The 10,875-nt window shown below is 55.9% G+C and overlaps 1 protein-coding gene across 1 annotated transcript in view; it reads left to right on the top strand.

Moving 5' to 3' along the window:
- The first annotated feature begins 4,857 nt into the window (after positions 1-4,857).
- Positions 4,858-10,875, top strand: part of PALD1 (phosphatase domain containing paladin 1) — an 84,391-nt gene continuing 78,373 nt past the window's right edge. The window contains 1 exon segment of the mRNA XM_036829671.1: positions 4,858-5,105. The gene's annotated coding sequence lies outside the window, so the exon portion shown is untranslated.

Genomic DNA, 10,875 nt, shown 5'->3' with positions numbered 1-10,875 from the left:
TCTTCTTAAGCCAAATGTCTGTTGATAGGCACTTTGGTTGTTTCCATGTCTTGGCTATTGTAAATAGTGCTGTTGTGCACATTGAGGTGTATGTATCTTTTTGAATCAGAGTTTTTGTTTTTCCGGATATATACCCTAAAATGTATTTCTTTTTTTAAAAATATTTAGTTATGGGACTTCCCTGGTGGCGCAGTGGTTAAGAATCCGCCTGCCAACGCAGGGGACGTGGGTCTGATCCCTGGTCTGGGAAGATGCCACATGCCGTGGAGCAGCTAAGCCCACGCGCCACTACTGAGTCTGTGCTCTAGAGCCTGCGAGCCACAACTACTGAGCTCACGTGCTGCAACTACTGAAGCCTGAGCACCTAGAGCCTGTGCTCCACAACAAGAGAAGCCACCACAACGAGAAGCCCGTGCATGCCACAACTAGAGAAAAATCCCACGCGCAGCAACGAAGACCCAACTCAGCCAAAAAATAAATACATAAATAAATAAATTTTAAAAACTACTAAAAAAATTATTTATTTATTTATTTAGTTGTATGGGGTCTTTGTCGCAGCAGGCGTGTTCCTTAGTTGCAGCTTGTGGGCTCCTTAGTTGCAGCTTGCGAGCTCCTTAGTTGTGGCATGCAAACTCTTAGTTGTGGCATGCATGTGGGATCTAGTTCCCCGACCAGGGATCGAACCCGGGCCCTCGGCATTGGAAGCGTGGAGTCTTATCCCCTGCACCACCAGGGAAGTTCCTAAAATGTATTTCTTACTTTGAGTTTCGTCAAAAAAGTTTGAACCTAGTGTGTGAATTTGGGAGGTGGGAGATGCTATCCTTGGACCTAGACCCAAAGGAGGGCCAACCAATGAAATTAATAATACAGCTGATAATTATAATGTCAATTATTGAACATGTATTCTGTGCCAGGCAGGAGTGCTCAAGTACTAGGGCCCTGCACAGAGGTGAGGGGGAAGGAGTCCAGGGCAGACAGAGATCCTTTGAGCAGGGAAGACTGCCTGGAGGCGGTGGAACCTGAACTGAACTCAGCCTCGAAGAACCCCTCTGCCCTGGCAGGTTCAGGGCTGGGTGAGGGTGTGAGCTCAGGTGGCAATAATAGTAACAATAACAATAGCTTCGGTCAGTGAGCTCTGGCCAAGTGCCAGGCACTCCTTCAATCCTCCAGACTTTTCCTGGAGGCCTAAACTGCTCTTCATACCAGTTTACAAATGAGGAAAAAAAGACTTGGAGAAATGTGGTGACTTTTAGGGTAAGGGTCACATAGTGGTAAAATTGCTGAGGTTAGATCCAGGCAAATTGGCCCTACTCAGAGCCCGTGTCTTTCAGCCCTGGACTGCACACAGCAAGGCCCGAACAAGCGAGGGCTGCTGGATCCTGGTGGTGGGGCGGTGGGCCTGGAGGGGCAGACAGCCAGAGCAGGACCCTGAGGCAGCTGGGGCAGGTGGGGACGGGTCTGTGTTGGGCCTCAGAGACCACCTGGCTCACAGGGAAGACTGCAGGCTCCAAGACACCCACCATGGAGGGCCCATGTGGGTCCCAGTCTTGGCAATAACGTGGCCACGGGGAGTAGCGCCAGATTGGCTTCCTGCCCTGATGTTGTCTATTCCTCGGGCCCAGTGTCCCCCAGCCTGTGGTGGACTTGGCGTGCAACGAGGAGCAGAGAAGAGCAGTAGAGCCTGTTTCTCATCTTTTGTCAAGTCTCATCTTTGTTGGTTTGAACCCAGCTCCTCTGCCTTCCGGCGAGTCATTTCTACCTGTCAGGAAATAATTCTTGGCCTGAGCGTTCGCACGAGGGAACCGGGGGTTCGCACAGCTTATGTTTCTTCGCAGGGATTGAACTTGGGACTTGCTTGCCTGGGCAGAGGGGGCTGTGGATGGCCACTGGCGATTCTCTTGGAAGCGTGAGTAATGGGGTGGTTCACTACCCTTTGCAGTAGCGGCTCGCCTGGTTTTGGACGGTGGTGGGTTAGTTTGTGTGTGTGCTACACATGCCCACATACACACGCATGCTCACTCCTACATCCACACTCACACCCACTAGACACTCACACAAACATGCACACTCTCATTCACATCTATGCAAACATACATGAGCAACACGAGCACATATGTGTACATACATGTGTTCACACACGAGCACACAGTTGTACCGCAGGGCCACCTGTGGGGCCCTGGTATTCTTTAGATGATAAGGTGGCGTCTCGGGTGCTTGTGCATCTGGGACGTGGGGTGGTGGCGGTAGTTCTGGTGGAGGTGCTGGGTCAGTAGGGGTGGGTCCTGAGCCCTCTAGTTTCTGAGATCCTGTTCGGGGACCACTGATCCTTTCTCAGTGGACTTTTGGGCTTCTGCTCTGAGCTTACAGACTTCTTGGGGAGCTTCTGCTGCAGTTTGCGCTGAGAGAGTTGGCGCAATTGATTCTTCCGTTCTGCCTGGGGTTGGAAAGAGAGGGCAGAGTGCCTTCTTTGGGGTATACCTAGGGCTGCTGTGTCCCTTCCTTCGTCTCTTCCTCAACATTCAGTCCCCTTCCCCCTTCCAGGCCCCTGGGTCCGGTGGGGGGCAGGATCTTGTCCTGCAGGCTTTCTTGTGGTGGGGGGAACCCCCAGCATTTGCTGCTCTGAGCAAGGACTTGGCAGAACCTCAGGGGCTGGGGGCGGGCTGGTGAGGCTGGACGCTGTGATCTGGATGCCATCTGTACCCTGTTTCTGAGATACCTCTAAACCCCCAGCCCTCTACTTCTGGGGTCTACCAGCTGAGCCCCGAGGCTGTCTGTTGGAGCCAGAAGGGCAGTGATTCTGGTTCTTCCGGGGACATCTCTGCCCTGGTCTTTTCTGCTTGATTCAACAAGAACACCTACTGTGTGCATGGTGAACACGAATGAATGAATGAATGACCAATGTGCCAGACACTGTGCTGGGGACCAAAAGACAGGTCAGACACAGACTTTTGTCCTCCAGGAGCTCAGTCTAGAGAGGCAGCCAGCCACAGATCCCAGGGAGGAAGAGTAGTGTGTGTGTGCATGTTTGTATATGTGTATATGTGTGTGCTCGAGCACAGTCTTAGTGCACATACGTACCCCTACCTTAGTCCTGGCTGCAAGGGGGTATTATCCTGGATAATGCAGGATAATGAGGATGCATTATCAGCATCCTCAGTATGGCAGGGGCTTCAGTTGGGGAATCTGACACGGGGTGGGGTGGTTTATGAGGTTGTACAAAGAGGAGGAAGGAAGGGAGCAGTGCCCAAAGATGGTGCCTACAATGTGCCACATGCCACGCCAAGGCATCACATGCCCCAGCTTCCTGGCTTGTCAACACCTCTTTGAAGGAGGACAGACCATATTCTGGCTGAGGCACTTGAAGATCAGACAGGTTATGTCACAGACCACACAGGCAGTAAACTATGAGCCAACTTGAGCCTAGCTCTGCTGGTCTCTGAAGGTCAGGTCTGCTTCCCAAGGCCACTCCTGGGTCTTCTCCCCTCCTCTCCTCCTCGCACATCTTGGTTGTTACAGGAGGAGGCCTGGAGCTGAGAGCAAGTGTTCCCTGGGCCTCAGTTTCCTCATCCACTAAAAGAGGGATAATAAAAGTAGTTATCTCATAGAATCATCCAGTGAAGCTACTTGAGACCTGGGTGCTGGAGACTTGGTAAGAGCACCACAAATAACAGCCATTCCGCTTGTCTTTATTTGTTCTTAGGGCTCCCATGGACTGCAGGGCCTGCCTGCCCCTCTCCTAGCCCAGCGCCTCTGGCCTGACTTTGGAGAGAGGTGAGGCCTGTGCTGCCTTCATCCTGGGGAAACTCAGACTTCACCGACTCCTGCTGCAGCCCTGATTGTGGGTGAGGCAGGTAGTGACAGATGAGGAAGACCGATTTCCCCAGTGTGGAGCAGAGTGAAGGAAGAAGTGACTCACCAACCACGACAAAGCCCATCTCCCCCAGAGGAAACAGTGGCGAGAGAGCGAATGCCCTTGGGTGACTTTGGGGGCACGCGCCAGCGGAGGGCTGGCATGGCTGCTGGGGCGTCGTCAGGGTGCGCCTGGCTGGGCTGCCGAGCCCTGTCAGTGGGAGGCGGGGATAGGCCCCCCTGGGGGTGGGGATTGTACGTATCACTGCAGGGAGCCATGGGGTGGGGGCAGAGGGACCCCTCCCCTTCCAAAGTTTCTGCCCCGTTCTTCCCTTTTCGCCTCCGGGGACTGAGGGTGTCTAGGGCTTGGGAGAAGCCCACGATTGAGTGGACAGTCTGCTTTTTAAGGGCTCAACCGTTGATTCCTGTGGTGGCTGAGGTCCAGAGAGGGCAATCGCCTAGCTCAGGTTGCACAGCACAGCGAGGATTCTTCCGGTGCCCAGCTGCTTGTCTCGGTCCCGCCGAGGCTTGGCCTGGCTTTAAAAAGCAGAGAGTGGCGAGGGCCAGCCGATTTCCCGGGGAGCTGGAGTCTGGGAGGGGGTGTGGCGCCGAGAGCTTTTGCTTCTTTCTCCTGCCAGGGAGGCTGGACGTAGGGTTTGGGCTTCTTCCAGAACTAGCCGAACTAATGACAAGGGAAGAGGAGCTGGCTTCCCAGGCCATCTCCCCCGTCCCAAACTTTTCCTCCCAGGCGGAGGGTGGATGGGCGAAGGGAGGAAGCGGGGCGGGAAAGGTGGGGCCAGCCGTTCCTCCCCGCCAGGCTGCCGAGGCTCTGGAATGCCAATCTGGACGCTGCCTGGTGAGTGTGTCTTTAAATCCGAGACCCCCGCCCCCTTGGCGGCTTGGGCCGGGGCTCGGGCTGGCCGGGCGGCAGCGGGCTCGGTGATTGGCGGCCTGGCCGGATCCGCCCCTCGGCTTGGGGGTCGTGGGGCGCGGGGAGCGGAGCGGCGCGCTCGGTCTGGGGCGGGCAGCTCCCTTCGCCGGCGAGCGCGGGCTCCTTCTCTCGTGGCCTCGCCTCGTCGTGCCCGGCCTGCCAGCCTCCGGAACCGCCTCTGCCCACGGATGGGCTGGGGAAGTTGGGAGGAGCGAGCCGGAGCCCGCGCCGGGCGCGACCCGCCGCTGCCTGACTCGGCGCCCGCCGTTCGGGCGCAGCGCGCCAGCCGCAGGAGCGCGGATGTCCCGGAGCCGCGGGCTGGCAGGTACCGATGCGTCCGGACCCGGGCTGGCGAGGGAGGGCTGATTCAGGAGTTCTCTGAGCACTCCCGGGCCGGGGTTGCGCCGACCACCCACTTCCCATCCCCCAGATCGCACGCCTCCCTGGGCTCCGCGGAGAAGAGAGGTCCTGGGCCCCCACCCAAACCCGCGCGGGATCGTTGCCTGGGAGAGAAGGGGAACCTCACATATTAAACAGTGAGGAGTTATTGAGTCCTTCTGTCTGTCCGGCTCTGGGCTACCGACTTCCTCGAGGCGGTTTCCCTCGGACTGGGGTAGATGTGGGCTGGCGACACCTCCGCTCGTAATGGCTAGGCCTGGGGCAAGGCCCGAGAGCTGGGCTTCCTGTGCAGCTGCGGCGAGGCAGGACGCTTCATGATCCACACTTGGGGTCCCTGGGCTCATCTTTAGGGGCTTGAGGCCCATGGCACCGAGAAGAGTCCAGAGAACCCAGTGGGTGTAAGCTTTGATGCTGGGCCCCATCTGGTCCTGTCCTTCTGTAGGCCTGGGACTCCGAGGGGAGCCCCCTTTTCATCTTCAGAGGTTTTTCCTGAAGGGGCAAGAGGCCTGGTCAGAAAGCAGAGTGCAGCGTGCGGGAGACTGTTGCCTTGGACTTTTGAAAGTGGCCAGGGTGGTTGGAACGTGTTCTTATCTCTTGGGGAGTCAGAAATGGAAGAAAAGCTCCCTGACTTCAGGAAGCTTCCCAGCTTCCCTACTCTCTAGACCAGAATTCCAGGCACCGACTCCTTGGCTTCCTGCAGAGCAACCTGGACCCGTGACTGAGCATTTCTTAAACGCCAGGGAGGGTGGGAGTGGTGGAAGGTGTTGGAGGGTTCTCCCTTTAGGTGGCTCAGCTCCACGGGGGGAGACAAGACATAAACACAAAGAAAGTTCGCTAATAACAGGGTTTCCATCCCAGTTCCGGACTAATTATAATACTAGTGGAAATACCAAGAGCATACACATGATTAATTGCTGAGTGAGTGACAGGGTCTGCAGTTGCTAGGGGAGCTGGGATGCAGTTCTCAGGCAGCCGTGCAAATATGTTTAAAATGTTGTGCCTCCATACCCATCCTTTGTGATTACCGTGCTAGTGGTTAGGCCCTCTCACCACTTCCATGGATAGGGAGCAGCTGGAGTGTGCCCCAGCCCCACTCCCAGGTGTTTTTTGTTTTTATGTTTTCCTGCTGGTGGATTTCTGAAGAAGCACATTTGGTTTCTGGGGTCAGGCTGCCCATAGGACTCTCCCAGCCTCCCTGGGGCTCTTGAGGTTTAGGGTCTAGACAGCCTTACAGGAGGAAGTCGTCTCTTCCTTTCGGAAGAGCCTCTGTCGCTGGGGGCTGGGGATGAGTTTGTCGGGCTGGAGGCCCTGAGCCAGACACTGTTTCCTGTGAGTGCAGACAGACAATCTTCCCCTCGCTGGCCATCCGGGATTGGAGTTGGGGTGTTGGAGGTGAGCAGGCCTGGCAGGGCTGGCTTGAGGTGAGTGGTACCTGGGGCATCCTGACCTCACCTCTGAGGTTCTGCTTTGTCTAGGGCTCTGCCCTCTCCCACATCATCCCTCGCAAGTTTCTGTTTTCTGGAACACTTTGCAGAGGTGGCAGTGTGCTTGTGCCTGTGGTCTTGGGAGCTGTTCTGGGGGTGGGAGTTGCTGAACTCACCCTTTAGCCCTTGGCCGGCACTGTGAGTACTTGGGTGAACACACCCACCTGCCTCCAAACAGGTGGCACACACAGGGTCACCCGGGCACAGGTGGGGAATGCTGGCATGGGAAGAGATGTGCGCGCGTGCTCAGGTTTATAACTGTGTGGGCAAGGGCTGTGAGGAACTGGATACAGATGGACACGAAGGCAATGGAGGTGGGCAAGCAACCCAAGGCACAGACACGTGCAGGGGCAGACAGTGTGAACACACAAGTGTGGACCACGCACAGGCCGCAGATACTCTATAGATGGACCTACGCTATCATGGAGATTTGGCTGATAGAAGTGGACAGACATATGGGTGGGCTCACGGAAGCACAGACAGGGATGTGAGCTGACATTCACCAACGCGAGACATGGAGCCACATGGACGTGCCTTGAATCCTGGGCAGACGTGGAGTTGGCTCTGGGCACCTGGGACACAGACCACACAGACAGTTATACCTGCTGAGTCTTCCGGCAGCAGAGGGCAGAACACAGTCGGAGGTAGGTACCAAGATATAGTATGAGGCAAGTGCTGCTCAGTTATCCCTGTGACTCTGTGTGGCAGCAGTGCCTGAAAGCTGACCTGTTTGGGGTGGAGGTGGTACAGGTGCTGTGTGGTGTGGCTTCATTTCTGGATTCCCGCTTTGGAGTTTGAAGACCCCAAAGGGCTCAGTATCCTCTGTTTCACCCTGAGAGTTCTTTGACCTCCCTACTCCCTAAATTACAGGGCTGGGTGCATGCCTTAAACACCATCAGGGACTCCTTGAACTTTGGGGCTCATCTCCCCTGGGTCTCCAGAGCTTCCTGAAGTGAGGTCGTGTGGTCAGGGTAGGGGAGGTACCTGGCTGGGGACTCTCCTTCTGAGCCCAAGCCTGAGGGTTTTTGGCAGGGAAGGGACAATCCCTGGGGAAGAGAAAGAGTAGACATGCAGATGGGTCTTTGATGAGACCTTTGCTTTCTGGTATGGATGGACTGCCCCTCCCCCAAGCCCTTGGACGGGGAAGGCCCCCCTGCCCCCAATCTGGCTATGGCTCAACCTGGAGATTGGGAGATACAGCTCGACACTAACTCACCGTGTTACCTGGGCAAGTTACTTAATGTCTTAACTAAATCTTTAATGTCTTAACTAAATCTTTAAAGTGAAACGCCTCATCTTTAAAATGGTGCCAGTAACCCCTCGCCCTTGGGGTGTGGTGAGGGTTAAATGTGAGATAATCAGTGGAAAATGTGTGGCCCAGGGTCTGGCATAGAGCGAGCACTGTCAGTGGGGCCTTGGTGACCAGCCTTCCCCTGTGGCCAGGACTCTCCAGAGCTGCTTCAGCAGCCAGGTGCCTGGCCCTGGGAAGGCTAGCAGGCCAGGCACCTCTGGGTTGAAAGATGGAGGGCTTTGTCCTCACCTCCTGCCCACCAGTCGCTCCTTAGCCCTGTGGGACCTCTGCACGCCTGCACGCAGGGTGTATGAAGCTTGGGCCTGCCTCCTGCTGGGCCTCTGGGAGGGGAGCCAGTGGTTTGCTAAGAATAGCCCCAAATTATGGCTCTGCCTCCCAGCGGGCAGCCGTGCATCTTCCCAGCCTGGGCCAGGGGGCTTGCAGATGGGCCTTTTGTGTTTCCTGTAACTGGTACTCAGCACTGGGATGAGCTTGGGAGCAGCAGGCCGGATCTGGGAGGAGGCCCTGCTGTTCTTCCTAGGTGTTTGGCTGGGACCTGGGGACAGGGAAGGTCCGGGGAGAACTAGCCTTTAAAATCTCTGAGTTCCTCTTCCACTTAGAGCTTGTCCTGACAAGTGACCATCTTCCTACCCCTCAACAGACCTGTAGCGATTAAGAATACCGGGCCTGGAACCAGACCACTGTGGTCTGATTTTCGGCTTCCTCTCTTGCTAGCTGTATGGCATCAGACAACTCACTTAACCTCACTGTGCCTGATTCCCTTGTGTAACAGGATTAATAATAGTAACTCTCTTATAAGAATGTCACAAGGGTGAAAGGAGGTAGCACATGGAGAGCCCTTGGGGTAGTGTGTGGCTCATAGTAAGTGCTCAGTAAACAATAGGTGCTTCTGTTATCATGGTTCCAGTTAATCTCAGCAGAGGGAGAGACCTGTGAGGCCACAGAGGCCAGGCTGTTTGCACAGTGCCTCATGGTGGGAAGGCACCAGGATGGCTTCTTGGTTCCAATTCCTGGCCTTTCCTGCCCCCAGGTTCAGTATGAGGTGCAGGGGACCAAAGGTGAGTGAGACTCAGTCCCTGCCAGATGAGAGAGGCACATGTCTACCTTCTCCCACTGGTACCTTCCCGGGGCCTGTGCCAGCTGTGATTGGAGCCGGAGGGAGGGAAGGGCTTGCCTGGGGACGGGGTGGTGCTTCAGGTGGGCTTTGAAGGATGGCCAAGAGTTTGCAAGGATGAGAAAGGCTTCCCAAGCAGAATGAGCAGCCCATGCAGAGATGTGACAGCTTGGCGTGTTTAGGGAATGTGAGCGGATCCACGGACCTGGGGTGGGACCCACGCTCAGCACTCCTGGCCTGTCAGGAGAGACCTTTCTGCGTCCTGCTGTCCCTCCCACACTGGACTCAGAGGCAGCCCTGGTGTGCCTCTTAGGACATAAGCTAGAGGCCCCCTGGAATTCTGGCCTCCCCCTTTCCTTTAAAGAATCACATTCACCATCCCCCCATTCTCCAGGGGACCTCCCCACCCTCTTATAAATGCCTGCCAGCCCTTCCTGGGACCCCTCATTTTTGAGCTGGGGACTCCAGACTGCTCTCACTCCAGCATCAACATGCCTATTTTTCCTCTTAGCTGAGATGCCTATAGGTTAACAGGTCCCCTTCCTCAGGAATGAACTGAAGCCTTTGAGACCTCTCCTAAGGAGTGAATGTCTCATAGTAGAATTAGAAGGTGTTTTATTTCCTGTAGCTGACATGTGGACTGGCTTTAGCTCTGAAGGGTGCCCCTGCTTGGGCTGGAGCTGGGGCACACTGATGAGGGAGAGACATGGGGCATCTGGGGTTACCTCCATGCCCATGGCAGGCAGTAGGGAGCATCTTGGAACTGGGTGTGCCGCTCCTGACCCTGCGGGCTCCCAGGGAGCAGGGCTTTCAGAAATTCCAGGAGGAGGGAGGGTGTGGTGCTGGGACAGCTGTGGGTGCACGGCTTGGCTTCCCTCCCTCGCCCATGAGAAACAGCCCCACTGCCAAGAGGCTGCGTCGGGGGCATGTCGGGGGGGTGGGGGGAGAGAAGTGAGTGCCCTCAGATGACCTTGGGCTTTGCCAGACACTGCATCCCGCTGAGCCCCAGGCCCTGCCTATCTGCAGGCGGTGTGTCTTCTGTCCTGGCCCTCCCCAGAGTGGAGGACCGGGACACTGGGCGTTTTTGAAGATTCTGTTTAGAAAGCACAGAGGGGAACTTCTCCCCATTTCCTTTTCCTTTTCCTGGAACTGCAGACCCCAGGAAGGAGTTAACCCCTCTCCTGCCAGTCACAAAGTGGCTGGTGGACGTGTCCACTTTGACTGCTGCCCTCTAGTTACTGAGTCCTTCTCCAGGGTCCCTGACGTTGGTGCTGACCCCTCAACTCCCCAGGGCCCTGACTGGCAGGACCTAGAAGACCTCATCCACCCTGGATCTGATCGGAACCCTCCCTACCCACATCCTTGCTTTAGCCTTAGTTAGGCCACCCGCTTGGTGGTGCTCACTCCCTGCCCCCATGGCAGCCCTGTCTATTGATGGAGCTCACAGACTTTGGGAGTCTCCTGCAGGTGCTGCTGTGCTGGCTTGCTCCAAGGCCTGTCGGGAAGCTCTGGTTTTCAAATGCCCCAGAGCCAAGGGCCTCTCTGGAGATCGGGCCCCGGTGCCGCAGAGCCTTCTGGGGAAGTACAGAGCAGCTCTCTCTCTTCTACTGGGTGTAGATGCTCTGAACTGGGTCTGAGGCATAGGTGGATAAGCCCGGGACCAGCAGTTGACTGCTTCCTCTGAGCCCAGTTTTCTCATCTGCAAAATGGGCGTAATAAATTTTTATGTCTACTTAAAATTAAAAAAAAAAAATTGAGGCAAAATTCACTTGATGTAAAATTGACT

The sequence above is a fragment of the Balaenoptera musculus genome, chromosome 16 (assembly GCF_009873245.2).
Source record: "Balaenoptera musculus isolate JJ_BM4_2016_0621 chromosome 16, mBalMus1.pri.v3, whole genome shotgun sequence".
In the NCBI taxonomy this organism is placed as follows: domain Eukaryota; kingdom Metazoa; phylum Chordata; class Mammalia; order Artiodactyla; family Balaenopteridae; genus Balaenoptera; species Balaenoptera musculus.
This window is presented reverse-complemented; position numbering and strand designations above follow the sequence as displayed.